The sequence below is a fragment of the Neofelis nebulosa genome, chromosome 11 (assembly GCF_028018385.1).
Source record: "Neofelis nebulosa isolate mNeoNeb1 chromosome 11, mNeoNeb1.pri, whole genome shotgun sequence".
Classification (NCBI taxonomy): Eukaryota; Metazoa; Chordata; class Mammalia; order Carnivora; family Felidae; genus Neofelis; species Neofelis nebulosa.
This window is the reverse complement of record NC_080792.1, coordinates 50,182,608-50,197,676: the sequence shown is the minus strand read 5'-3', so window position 1 is coordinate 50,197,676 and position 15,069 is coordinate 50,182,608. Positions and strand designations below refer to the sequence as shown.

Sequence of the window (15,069 nt, the reverse complement as noted above, 5' to 3'; positions counted from 1 at the left end):
GCGCCCCGAGAGCTAAATTTTTAACTAAGAAGGCAGAAAGTAAGTAACACCTGAAATTGATAAATCAAAATACAGCAGTTATTGCATACCACCAAAAATATGGAGTTAGATACTAAGAGTAACAGCTAGAAGAATAAAAGTGGTAGCTTCTGGAGAAAGGTATTAGGGGATAGGGAAAGGTTAGGAATGGAATGAGATTTGTCACTATAAGGCTGTTAGTGCTATTTGACCTTAAAAATACACAAGATTCACTTTTAAAGTTCTGAAAAAGTTCTCCACTCTTATTTCATTTCTGTCAGTGTATTCTGGCATCCAACAGGTCTCCTCTATTGACGTATAAAGGTTTTAGCCATTTTTTAAATTTAGAGTGCACAATCTATTTTAAAATCTCACCAAAATGGAAATCCTGAAAATTATTTACCCCAACTGACTCAACAAGTCAAAGAAAATGAGAAGATTTTTTTCAAGTCTAGAAATGCAAGAGAATGTAATACAATTCAAGTACAAAAAAATTAAAATAGGAATACTACCCACAGAGAGATTTTTATTGGCTACTAAACATCTGAAACTTTAACACCTGAACTCCTAATCTTGCCTCCTAAACCTAAAGTTTTCAAAGGACTCTCATCTCAGTAAATGGCAGGTTCATCCTTAAGTCTCCAACATAAAACTTTGTGCAGTCATTCCCAATTCTTTTCTTAAGGTTATGCAATTTGTCATTAACAAATCCTGTCTACCTTCAAAACACACCCATAACGTGACCACTTAAAATCTCTACCACTTCCACCCAGGTCCAGGTCATCATTTATCTGTCACCTGGATTTTTACCAACAACTTCCTAATTCCTAACTCTGCCTTCAGTTTTGCTCCTCCCTCCCCACTTCAGCTTCTCCACAGAACAGCCACATGATCCTTTTAAAACTCAAGTGTGGCTATTTCTCTGCTCAAAACTCCTCAGTGACTTCTCATCTCAATCAGAGTAAAAGCAAAGGCTGATGTTAACTATTAACTACTTCCTGGTTTTGTCCCTACTCACTCTGCTCCCGTTAGGTTGGCTCCCTTGCTATTATTTCTTAAATGCATTAAGCATATTCCCACCTGAGGCTAAAAAGTGTTCCAGGCAAAGGAAACAGCTCTGCTTTCAAAGAATTAATATATATATTTTTTGTTCCAGAATGCAGCAAAAGACAAGTTACCCAAAATAATACAAAAATTTGTTTTGCTACCAAAAGTAGTATACACACACATGCACATGCACCACACACACACAATTCATACACAAAAAAAGATGTAACAAGCCTAAATTATTTTTTAATGTTTTATTTATTTTTGAGACAGAGCATGAGCAGGGGAGGGGCAAATAGAGAGGGAGACACAGAATCCAAAGCAGGGTCCAGGCTCTGAGCGGTCAGCACAGAGCCCGACATGGGGCTCGAACTCACAAACCGTGAGATCATGACCTGAGCCAAAGCCGGATGCTTAACCACTGAGCCACCCAGGAGCCCCGTAACAAGCCTAAATTAAAACAAATTAGCATTTTTAACAGAGCATGAGCATAGCCACAGTCTATTAGTACCAAGTAAAACTGATTGAAGGATACAGAGATGACTGAATTTTAAGAATTCTATTATAGGGCGTCAACCAGCCAAATAAAATAATTATCACATCAATGTAACTCCTTCACCGGGAAAAAAAAAAAAAAAAAAAAAAACACTTTATAAGATGAAAACAGCTTTGTTCTACACAGCCTTAGGACTATTTTACCTAATCTGCTCTTAGTATTTCAAACATCACTGGAAACTTCCAGCCAGGTCGAAGTGCAGTTAACTCCATCAAAAGATTACTGTAAAATCCAACTCAGTACACCTCTCAATTCCACTCTCAGTTCTGAAAATCAAATATTCTTCAGACAATCACAAAGGTCCTCTGGGAGACAAAATCACCCGTTTGAGCATCTGGCTTTATTTTAATGCTTATTTATTTGAGAGAGAGAGAGAGAGAGCATGTGCACGCACGCCCGCACAAGCCAGGGAGAGGCAGTGGAGGAGAGAGAGAGAATTGGGCTCCATGCTCAGCACAGAGCCCAATGCAGGACTCAATCCCACGACCATGAGATCGACCTGAGCTGAAATCAAGAATCAGACGCTCAAATGATTTAAGCTCAAATGAGCTACCCAGAAGGCCCTGGCTTACCTTATTTTAATTCCTCTAGTAGCAGTATCTGCTGGGTAAGCCAAATGCTGGAGCTACACTATTCTCAGCAACTTTGAGTCCTGCACTATATTCGAGGCCTAGTGTTTGGTGATCCCTATTTTCTTCCACAAAATCCAGCTCTATAAATGGAGTCTTCTCTTTCTTATTTCTGTGTGTGTCAATTCACTCACCCACTATTTAAGGTAATCCAAGTATTTCTTACATTCTAAACACACCCCAAAAATAGAGATGAAAAAAACATTTTAAGTAACAAAGTTTAAGGGCCCCTGGGTGGCTCAAGTCGGTTAAGCGTCCGACTTCAGCTCAGGTCATGATCTTGCAGTTTGTGGGTTTCGAGCCCCACGTCGGGTTCTGTGCTCACTGCTGACAGCTCCAGGCCTGGAGCCTGCTTCAGATTGTGTGTCTTCCTCTTTCTCTGCCCCTCCACTGCTCAAGCTCTGTCTGTCTCTCTTTCTCAAAAATAAACATTAAAAAAAATTAAATAACAAAGTTTAAGCCAATTACTGTTAACCAGAAACACATAACGTGTCATAACTGAAGCCACAAAAGACCATTAACAGAGAATGCAACAGAAAACACACACAATAACACAAGATATTGTCCCTAATAAATTTTTCCAAACATTGAAAGCCTAAATCTATTACAAAAATGGCTCCAAAATATGTGGGAAACATGTTCATCAACTCATTTTAAGTGGCATATATGGTTGGGAATCAAAAATTTAGGAAGAACAAGGGCACCCAGGTGGCTCAGTGGGTTAAGTTAAGCGTTGGACTTCAGCTCAGGTCATGATCTCACAGTTCATCAGTTCAAGCCCCAGATCAGGCTTTCTGCTGTCAGCACAGAGCCTGCTTTGGATCCTCTGTCTGTCTGTCTGTCTGTCTCTCTCTCTCTCTCTCTCTCTCTCTCTCTCTTGCACCCTCTCAAAAATAAATAAAACTTAAAAAAAATTTTTTTTAATTAGGAAGTACTCCCCAATAAATAATATTTTAGCAACAAGAGACCCACTATCATCAAGTAAGCTCTATCTTAAGAAGAAAAGCAGAAATACCACTGTAAAAACTGTTCTCAGAATTAGTCATCTTGATAGAAAAACAAATTGCAAAATTCCTGTAACTTTCTCAATAGACTGGTAATAGTGATTCAGTAAAACTCAACATTAATTAAACTTCTAAAAAAGTTAGATATGGGGGTGCCTGGCTACCTCAGTCAGAAGAGCATGGGACTTTTGATCTCAGGATCTTAAGTTTGAGCTCTATGTTGGGGACAGAGTTTACTTTTTAAAAAGTTGGGGGTGGGGCACAGTACAGCATGTGACTCTTGATCTTGGAGTTGTGAGTTCAAGCCCCACACTGGACATAGAACTTACTTTAAAAAAAGGAGGGGTGGGGGAGTGCACCTGGGTGACTCAGTCAGTTAAACATCCAACTTTTGATTTCAGCTCAGGTCATGATCTCACAGTTTGTGGGGTTGAGCCTGGTGCAGAGCCTGCTTGGGATCCTCTCCCTCTCTGTCTTTCTGCTATATGCACACTCTCTCTCACTCTCTCTCAAAGGTAAATAAACATAAAAAAAAAAAAAAAAAAAAAGGTATAAAAGCCACATAGCTACATATAATTTTCTAAGAAAGAGATAAATGTCAGGTACCACTGTACTAACAGACAAAACACAATACACATTAAAACATCAACAGCAGTAAAAGTTGGGAGATGAAAGGGTACACAAAGAATGAATACTTTCACATTTTACTTATATATTTATGCAATCTTTGAATCTTTCGTATCAGAAATGAACACACTTTATTAGCTGTGAAGTAAAAAACTATATACTGTTTATATTGATGTAAAATATACTGGGAAAGCTCAAAAGTGAATCTGAATACACCTATGCAATAACTTGTACACAAACATTCTTAGTATTTTTCTTAATAGTCAAAAAATGGACACAATCTAAATGTTCATCAACTGACGAATGGATAAACAAAATGTGGTATACACATGTAATAGACGGTATTTAGTTATAAAGTACTGATAACATGTAATAGACTGTATTTAGCTATAAAGTACTGATACAGGGGCGCCTGGGTGGCGCAGTCGGTTAAGCGTCTGACTTCAGCCAGGTCACGATCTCGCGCTCCGTGAGTTCGAGCCCCGCGTCAGGCTCTGGGCTGATGGCTCGGAGCCTGGAGCCTGTTTCCAATTCTGTGTCTCCCTCTCTCTCTGCCCCTCCCCCGTTCATGCTCTGTCTCTCTCTGTCCCAAATATAAATAAAAAACGTTTAAAAAAAAATTTTTTTTAAAATTAAATAAAATAAATAAAAATAAAGTACTGATACAAGCTACATGGATTAACCTTAAAAACATTATGCTAAGTAAAAGAAGGTAGTTTATATGATTCAATTTATATGAAACGTCCAAAACAGACAAATCTATAAAAACAGATACACTGGTGGTAGTAAGGGGCTAGGAGGGAAATGAGTGACATACTAGTACAGGCATTTTGGGGGGATGATAAAAATATTGTAAAATTAGACAGTGGCAATGATTGTACAACTCTGTTAATATACCATCTCCATAAAGCTGTACCAAAAAGTGAATATGAAATTATATGGATTTTAATATGCATCAAATATTTAAAGTAAGCCTAAATGTCTTGAAAATTATCTATTTTTGTTTTTGAAAAAAGCCTCACTTAGTGACTTCACTTAGTGACAACAAACTGTCAAATATTAATTGAACTGATTTAACAAAATAAACTTCAAACTTTCACATTAACAAAATTATCTTCTTAAAAGTTCCTAATATTTGTTTTATTCAATAACTGAATTTTCTGAGTGAAAATATTCTAAAACTTTATACATTTAAAAAAATTTTTTTTTGATGTTTATTTATTTTTAAGTGACAGAGTGCAAGTGGGAGAGGGGCAGGGAAAGGGAGACACAGAATCCAAAACAGGCTCCAGGCTCTGAGCTGTCAGCACAGAGCCCCAAGTGGGGTTCAAACTTACCAACCACAAGATCATGACCCCAGCCAAAGTTGGACGCCTAACCGACTGAGCCACCCAGGCGCCCCTAAAACTTTATATTTTAAATATGTACAGTGACAGATGCTGGAGCTAGGCATATTCCCTAACCTCAAATACCTTGGAGGAAAATTATTTAAGCAGTACATATCTGGAACTATATATGTGACTCTTTTGGGGGGGAAGAGAGAGCACAAGTGAGCCAGGGGCAGAGAGTGAGAGCGAATCCCACAAGGGCGGGGGGTGGGGAGGGGAGAAGGAGAGAAGCAGGGCTTGTTTCTTTGTTTGTGGTTTGGTTTGTGGTTTGTTTTTTTTTCATCCGAAGCGGGGCTCAAGCTCACACACTATGAGATCATGACCTGAACCGAAGTCAGATGCTTAATGATTAAGCCACTGGGTCGTGAGTACAAGTCCCACATTGGGACCTAAAGCTTACTTCAATCAATCAATCAATCAATCAATAATAAAAGATTAAAAAAATAAAATAGATAGCACTTGGCTAAGTTGGTAAAGCATGTGATTCTTGATCTCTAGGTCATTAGTTCAAGCCCCAAATTGGGACCTAGAGCTTACAAAAAAACATAAAATAAAATGGAATTATATCTGCATTATAAAGAATAACATTTATCAGAAAAGCTATACTATCTATAGGAAAAAAAAAGTTAATTATATTTGCCTTTCTCTTAACCATCAATAAAGATGATACAAAAGCAACATTTCCTAATATAAAGTCCTTAGAATAATTGGCACATCATAAGCACTTGTTAAATATCAGCTATAATAACTATAAGAATATTACTGATACAATAATATTTCCTATAAAAAAGAAAACATTTACCTTAGTTACTCCTGGTTTCACTTAACTGCTGGACAATTTCATTTCCATATTATCATTATCCCTTTCAACTTTAACAACTACGTTAATTCTAAACTATTCAATTATTTACACTAAAACAGTTCTCAAGGTAGGACCATGGGGATTCCAGGGATCCTTTCAGGAGATTCGTTAGCTCCAAATCATTCTTGAGTAAAAGATCAACTCAAAGTGCAAAACAGACCAATGAATTTTAACACAACGTTGTACAAAAAATATATAGAAATGGTTTCAGATTCTACGTTGCAGCTAACCTTTAAGAAATTACCACTTGTTTAAAAAAATATATTACTATTTGTTGAGTTTTGTTATAGAATCAAAGAGTATCACAATTATCTGAAAAGATTACTAAAGCACTCCTCCCAACATATTGATGTGAAACTGAATTTTCTTCATATACTTCAACCAGAACAACATATAACTGAATGCAAAGCTGATAGGAGAATCTAGCTGTCTTCTATTAGGCCAAACATTGAGGAGATTTACAAAAATGTAAAAGAGTTGTCATTTTCACTAATGTTTTTTGCTTTATAACTAAAATTTAAGTTGAAAAAAATTAATTGTTTTGGAAAATGGTTGTTTTTCAAAATTAAAAAATGTTATTTATATTAGCCTGTAATTTATCAGTTATTTTAATGAATATATTAACTTAAAATACAATAATTACCAATATAAACAAAAGCTATTTGAAATCCTACATAATTTTTAAGAGTGTAAAGGGATCCTAACCAAAAACTCTGAAAACCACTTCATTAAAGTAATACTTAATATCCCACTTTTATTTATATTGAGTCTTCATCTCTATGAATCCCCCATATGCAGCCATAAATGTTTAAAGTAAGCTGAAGAGAACAGAGGACATAAATCTTGCTTTCTTCAGATGTACTGTAACACAATTAAGCATAAGATACAGCCCCCTCAAAAAAAGAAAGGATGGCCAAGTTAACTGAATGATCCGTTTGCCAAAAGTAACTAAAGTAGTATAATACAGTTGTAATACACAACTTACACAGAAATAGAGCCAAAGAACTTCAACTGTGCCGAGAAAAGGATGCACAGAAAAATTGGGGCTGCAGAAGGGGTAATATAGTTCTTAAGTCAATTACTTATAATAACAATTTTACTGGAGTTGATTTCACACTACCATCTGAATTCTGATCACCTTCAATAAGAACTCTGTATGTAACATAAATTTGCCAAAAGAAGTCATGAAAACGTATTTACTTATTTAAAAGTCCATTCTTTTGAATTGTGCAATGCTAGCTACCTTCATTATTACAATAAATACAATCAACTTGTGGGGTGACTGGGTGGCTCAGTTGGACTCGGTTTCGGTACATCTTGGTTTGGTGATCTCATGGTTCCGTGTTTGAGCCCAGCATGGGGCTCTGCGCCTGCTTTAGATTCTCTCACTCTACCTCTCTCTGCCCACTCCCCCACCCCTCTCTCAAAATGAATAGTTTAGGGGCGCCTGGGTGGCGCAGTCGGTTAAGCGTCCGACTTCAGCCAGGTCACGATCTCGCGGTCCGTGAGTTCGAGCCCCGCGTCAGGCTCTGGGCTGATGGCTCGGAGCCTGGAGCCTGTTTCCGATTCTGTGTCTCCCTCTCTCTCTCTGCCCCTCCCCCGTTCATGCTCTGTCTCTCTCTGTCCCAAAAATAAAAAAAAATAAAAAAAATAAACGTTGGAAAAATGAATAGTTTAAAAAATATTTTTAAAAAATACAATCAATTTGTTCTATAATATAAATACCAAGCTAAAAAACTCTATCCAGCAATGGGGGGGGGGGGGGGGGGGGAAGGCATTCATTAATTAGGGCTCTTTTCCCTTTCTTCTGGAAGCATAATTTATCAATTTAAATGCCTAGTACAAAACCTTGTATGAGGCTGATGTTAAAAAAATTATTGTTCACTACAGAATTTTCACACTGTTCAATGAGAAATGACAGCAAAATTTTCCTTGGCCAGGAATGAGTAAGGTGGGCAGAAGCTTCGTCCTAAGAAGGGTACTTCTGAAGTCACACATCTAACCTAAGGGGGCATACACTTCATTCTGCCTGAAAGGGAGAAGTGTCTGTTAGAGTTTTCTCGTTTCTAGGCCTGAATGTGCAGCTTCCAAATTAACCGTTTTCAAGCACTTTTCATCCTACTCTAATATCTAATTCCATAGTAAGAATTTTTAAGTTTTTCAAATTAAAAACAGTTCCATTGTGGTAGATGCCCTATGTAACGCAGAAACTAAGGACCTAATACAAAGGTTGAATATAGTACAGTCCACTGCAACAAGAAGGTTTTAAATTGAAATCCGTGTTTTATCAGCTTTTTAAAAATTAAAGGGGAAAAAACAAAACCCACCCACATCTTACTATTCCACCAAGTAGTACCCTTTTATTGGTTTTTGCAAAGGCTATTTATTAAAATATCATGTGATAATACTATTTAAATACTGGGTGCTGCAATTACTTCCTGCTGTAAGAATACCATTTCAATTCTAAAGGCTACAAAGAACAAGGTCCACAGTACCTCTCAAATCACAACGATTTAATTCCTTCCTCTCCCCCCACTGTGCCCTCCTCTCCCGGAAAATACAGTACCTGCAGCAGGGTTTTCAGAACTCAACATTTAGAGGTGGGGGATGGGAAGAGGTTGGGAGTGTAGGAGTGGGAGAGTTCTCTCATTTTTGGCGTTGCTATTCTACTCTGCCTGAGTAAAACAAACCCCCGTTGTAAATAATCTTATGAACAGTGACAAAAATAGAGGACCCAATTCCTTTCTGCTCGCATCTATCCCTACAAACTTCACTATGGCCCTCAACGCACCCATTTCTGCTCCAGAGCAGCCCTACCTGTGTCCAGACCCTCATGTCCAACCCAAATTACTCTGTGACCTTGGACCCAGGCCACTGCTCCCCTCCAAGATCCCCACATCACAGCCTGCAGAGGCCTTAAGGTTCAGGTCGGGTCAGCGGGCAGTGGCGAAGGCAGGGGAGCAAGCTGCAGGAACCGCAAATCCGCGATGGCTGGTGAGGCTGGCTCGGGAAAAACGCCGGGAAGGAAAGACGCCAGGGGCGGGGATGAGGCCGGGGGCTACCTGCCGGCCAGCGGCGACACCGCCCCAGTAGTCTTAATGGAAGCCCTCGGGGCTCCGGAAGCCCTCGCGGCCGCCTTGGGATCCCTGACCTGACTCGGTCCTTGGTCATGGCCCCTTATTACCTCTGGCCGCCTACCAAGCAGCAGCAGGTGATGAGTTGACTGGGCAGCCGAGACGCGCAGGTTGATTGCCTACCTCAGGCGACAGTGACTCTGAGCCGCCCACTCCCTCCCAGTGGCTCCAGGAGCCCGGAACAGAGAAGTAGCAAGAAGCGTACGATGCAAAACGACACAGAATGTGGGACAAGGGGGGGGAGGCGGGGGGGGGGGGGGGGAATCGTCCAGCCTCTCCGGGTAGGCTGGCAAAAGGGACGTGAGGACGCGGGCGGCACGACAGTAGGCGGCGGGGACAGTCGGAAAGCTAGCGTACCTTCCTCACTCCTGGCCGAGGGTCCAATACCAGCCAGCGAATCGCCTCACATCCGGGTATCAGGAGACAGCCGCTTCTGCCGCGACCGCCGCCTCTCCCGCGGCGCAGATACGCCAAACTTCCGGCGACGACGGCGACGCCTCGCCCGTCAGATGGGAGTTACCTGTGACCGTCTGAGGCGCGCTTGCGCAACGCTCCTCTTCAGCCGTAACAGGCTCAGCTGACGTGCCCAGAAGAGGAAGATGGCCGCCACGCTCGCTGCGTGTCACGCAGTTTTTTACCCCGGCCGGGACCGCTGGGCGTCGGGGAAAAGCAAGGCAGTGTTCACCCTCAGCGCAGGCGCGGTGGGAGGCCTCGCGTGCACGCACCGCGGGTGGGCGCCTCGCCGGGAAGGGGCGGCGCCCCCAGGCGGCAGCTTCTGGCCCTTCCCGGGGAGGTCTCTTGGAATAAAGCCACTCACGCCCCCAGCGGTGGTAGTTTGTCTTGGTAATGCGTCGCCGCCGAACCCTCGGTGGGTTGTGGGAACTGCTCTCTGCGACCTTCAAATACCTTTAATCTTCGATATGGGGCAATGTAAAGAAAAAAAAAAAAAAAAACCGGAAGGCAGTTGACCCTTCTCTTTCCTTACCCCACACTGCACTCCAGCGCTTCCAAAAAATCCAGGGCTTCATCTTGTCTTTGCACAGTTTCTTTCTTGTGTGCGGGCGCGCAAGAGCCGACTAGAAATTGTAGAACGTTCCACCAGATTTAGTCATGGCGGGTGTTCAGGCAAAACTGTGGCTCTTCGAAGCCTCTAAAGCTAGAGCCTAGGTTTCTATCAGTAGGATTCGTGGTTCCCACAATCCTTTTGAACACACTAAACTGTGCTGATTTTATTTTCAGAACTAGGAGGTTGGGTAAAATCGATGCTCATGCTTTTGAGAATCTGAAGACATGATCACACGTGGGTTCTCCCCGACCTGCTTTTTTGGAACTTAATAAAACCAAATGTGCTCTAAGTTTGTAAAGCCTGGTGTCAAGACTGATTTTCTGACAATACATTTTCCATAAAACTTTATTGAGCTACTTGTCAGTTTCCTCTGGAAAGAGTCTGTGGTTTAAAAACCACAACCAGGGGCGCCTGGGTGGCGCAGTCGGTTAAGCGTCCGACTTCAGCCAGGTCACGATCTCGCGGTCCGTGAGTTCGAGCCCCGCGTCAGGCTCTGGGCTGATGGCTCGGAGCCTGGAGCCTGTTTCCGATTCTGTGTCTCCCTCTCTCTCTGCCCCTCCCCCGTTCATGCTCTGTCTCTCTCTGTCCCAAAAATAAATAAAAAACGTTGAAAAAAAAATTAAAAAAAAAAAATAAAAATAAAAACCACAACCAGATGTATTGATGGGTGAGGCCATTGTCCACATCACCATACCTTGTTACTTGGGAACACAATGTTACATTAATGGCATATGCCAAATGGCTTTAATAGGGAGTGGGGGGTGACTCAGGAGTAGACTGCCAACCTGATTGAAGTGGTTTATGTACCAGGCTATCTCACCTATATCTGCCTTCACCTTTAGATTGTGAGACATCTAAACCACTTTATTTTCAGTAACTCAAATTCTGCCATATTTACAAGTTTCCTTTCCCACAAAACAGGCCTCTGCTTCTGAGGAATCTATTCCACTCTTTGTTGAACTGGTCACCATCAGAAGCATAGGAATCCTTACAAATGTCACGCCATGTGAACTCATGTATCTATTTCAGTATATAAGTAAATCATATTTGATGTATAATTCATGTCTGCCATTTTCTAGATTTTCTCTTCTAAAACCAAATATAGTCAGCTTCTTAAACATGCCATGAAAGTATAAAATAGTTTCTTTTATAACACCGTATTATACACATCAAAGTTGCTAAGAGACTAGATCTTAATTATTCTCACCACAAAAAGCAAATAATTATGAGACATGATAGAGGAGTCAGCTAAGATGGTAATCATAATTGCAATCTATAAACATATCTAATCAACTCACTGTATACCTTTTTTCTGGTTCGTTTATTTTTGAGAAAATGAGAGAGCATGAGCAGGGGAGAGGCAGAGAGAGAGGGAGACACAGAATCTGAAGCAGGCTCCAGGCTCTGAGCTGTCAGCACAGAGCCCAACGCAGGGCTTGAACCTACAAACTGCAAGATCATGACCGGAGCCAAAGTCAGATGCTTGATAGACTGACCCACCCAGATGACCCAGGTTATATGATTTCATGTCCATTATATACCAATAAAAATGTTTAAAAAATTGTTTTATGGGAAAAATAAACTTTCTTGAGCACTATTCTTTATCATTTTTTAAAGTTATTTATTTTGAGAGAGAGAGAGGGGGGGAGGGGCAGAGAGAGAGAGAGAGAGAATCCCAGGCAGGCCCTGTTCTGTCAGCGCAGAGCCCATTGCAAGGCTTGAACCCACGAACCATGAAATCATGACCTGAGCTGAAGTCCAGCACTTAACCAACTAAACCACCCAGGCACCCCTCTTTACCATTTTAAAAGATATCTCACTTCTGATTCATTAATGCCAGAGGTCTCAATTTGTAGGTAAATTCTTAATTATTCTGTAATGTCATTTTTGACAAAATTTGTCTTGCTTTCTATCAATGGTTTTCATTGAGAGCAGTGTGTCTATGAACTTTCGAATTTGGTTTATTTGGTTATCTACTAAAAGAAATCATAATGAACTGAATAAATTATCTTGCTTGACTGAGCTTCCAAAAATTACAGAAACTCACAGCAAACTGATCCCAGTAAAAAGACAGGCCTCCATTCCTGAGAGCTCCTGAGAAAGTTCTGGGGGAGAACTCTTATTAATTCACATTTTGCCATGTACACATGCTGAAAACACATGCTGTGGCCTAGATAATGCATCTTGGTGCTCAACATTATGGTTCTGTAAATTGCGAAGGTCTTTTTCACAATCCTTACACCAAGAACTACAAGCCCCTCCTTGTAAATTCTCTTGAGAAACTCAAAATTGTGAATGTAATCTAGAATTGTTTAAATTGTTTTGTTTTCTAATTCCAAATTGCAGAATGTACTTTTCTGCATGAGGATAGCTACTTCTAAAAACCAATAATGGGGGCACCTGGGTGGCTCAGTTGGTTGAGCGTCCGACTTTGGCTCAGGTCATGATCTCATGGTTCATGGGTTCAAGCCCTGTGTCAGGCTCTGTGCTGACAGGTCAGAGCCTGGAGCCTGCTACGGATTCTGTGTCTCCCAGTCTCTCTCCCTCTCACCTGCTTGTGCTCGCACTCTCTCTCTCTCTCTCAAAGGTAAATAAACATTAAAAAAATTTTTTTAAACTAATAATGAAGCAGTTGCATTGTTCCACACATCATATTTTCACTTCCTTGTTCCTTTTCTTGTGACCAATCTAAATGCCTATAACCTGTAAAACTCTGCTAACTCACAGAAGACAGAGTAGTCTCACTTTCAGACTGATCCTTCTGCTAGCAGCAAATAAAGCCTTTTTCTTTATTAGTCCACTCTTGTTGACTTTATTTCAAGACTCTTGACATTTTGAGAGAGTTACTAGGAGAGAGTCAAAATTCTAAGCAACTTCAATCTAGAAAACAAAAACAAAGAAAAAGTCTAGTTGATTTGGTATAAATTAACTGATAATGGCATTTCAATGTGCCATTTTCTGGGAAACTCACTACTTACACATACAAGTAATAATGCTGGCCCCACATACTTGAGAAGGAATGAGTAAGTGTTAGCCAAATTAAAGAACTAAATTACAAAAGTCTGGAGAGGAGAGTGAGCTTGATGAGTTTCAAGAACTCAAACATTCCAATACTATTGAGGGGATAAGAGATTAAAAGGTAGGCAGAGCCAAAGTAGGAAGGAACTTGAGGATAACAGGGAGGAGTACCCTGTGCTCAATACTTAGGTATACTGTAATGAGCAATACACACAGGGTCTCCTTCCTCATGCGGCATACATTGTAATGGAGAAGACAATTATTTCACAAATATTTATTGAGGGCATGTTCTGTGAAAGTCACTATTCAAGATGCTGGGTATGCAGAAATAAACAGAACAGATACAAATTCCTGCCTTCAGATAGTATATTTTCAACTTAGTTAATAAATAGGTAATTAACAATTAAATGCAAAGAAGGAAATAAATATGGTAATAAACAGGACAGCAGTATCTAACAAACTTTCTGTGCTGATGGAAATGCCCTAGATCTGCACTGTCCCAAAGTGTAGCCATAGCCACAAATGCCTCTTGAGTAATTGAAATGTGAGCATTGCAACTGAGGAACTGGCTTTGTAATTTTATTTACTTTTAATTTAAATAGCCACATTTAGGCATTTTTTTTTAAATCCATGGGCTTTTTAATATGGGTCATGAGTTTTGATTTTTTTTTTTAACTCTCTCCTAAGACTGATTCTTCACTTGGTTCTACTGCCTCTCCATTCACATCCAAAAGGATAGAGTATTCCCTGCAAAGGTCTGACTGGATCAGCCTGCATTCCAAGGCCACTGTGGACAAGTAATATAATGTGATGACTGACATAAGGGTAGAGTCAGCTTCCTTGGGAATACATAGATCATCAGGAGATTATTCGGAACTGATGGGAAGACAGAGGGATATTGAGCAGGCAACACACAAATGAACATTAACAGTCTTGCTACTCATACGATGGTCCATAAACTAGGGGCATCTTCATCAGCTGAAGGCTGAACTGAACTGAAGGCTTTTAGAAATATGGAATTTCAGCCCCCAAACCAATTGAATTAGAATTTTCTCTCTTTTTAATATTTATTTTTGAGAGAGGAGACAGAGAGAATGTGAGTGGGGAGGAGCAGAGAGAGAAGGGGACAGAGAATCCAAAGCAGGCTCTGTACTGACAGCAGAGAGCCTGATGCAGGGCTTGAATTCATGAACCGTGAAATCATGACCTGAGCCAAAGTCGCACACTACTACTACCTACTGAGTAGTAGGTACTACTACTACCTACCTACTGAGTCGCACCTACTGAGCCACCCAGGTGCCTCCAGAATTTTCATTCTAAAGTTTCCTCAGGTGTGTCCTATGCACCTAAAAGTTTGATGACCATTGCCTTACAACATCCAAGAGTTCTGATAATCAGGGATGAAGATCAGGCTGGAGACACAAACTACAGCCATGGTTTGAGAGATCACCTAGGCTAAAGGACAAAGTATCCATATGAAGAGTACATGGAGGGTAAGCCCTGATACACTCCAACATGCAATGGCTCAGTAGAGAAAGAGGCAGCTGAGACCTAGAAAGTGTAACTAGTGGCATAGAAGTAAAACCAGGTGAGCTTAGCATCCTGAAAATCTGGAGAGGAACATGTTTCAAAGGGGTAGTATTCGTGTTAAATACAGCTGAAATACTGAGTAAGATGAAGATAGAGGTTTGTCTTGGAGGTTTTTGATGACTTTTAGAAA

At 40.6% G+C, this 15,069-nt stretch overlaps 1 protein-coding gene across 3 annotated transcripts in view; it reads right to left on the bottom strand.

Moving 5' to 3' along the window:
• ESCO1 (establishment of sister chromatid cohesion N-acetyltransferase 1) overlaps window positions 1-9,742 on the bottom strand; it is a 76,014-nt gene extending 66,272 nt beyond the window's left edge. For all 3 annotated transcript variants that reach the window (XM_058692534.1, XM_058692536.1, XM_058692537.1), the window contains exon 1: window positions 9,623-9,742. The gene's annotated coding sequence lies outside the window, so the exon portion shown is untranslated. The remainder of the gene's footprint in view (window positions 1-9,622) is intronic.
• Between the last annotated feature and the right edge of the window lie 5,327 nt (window positions 9,743-15,069).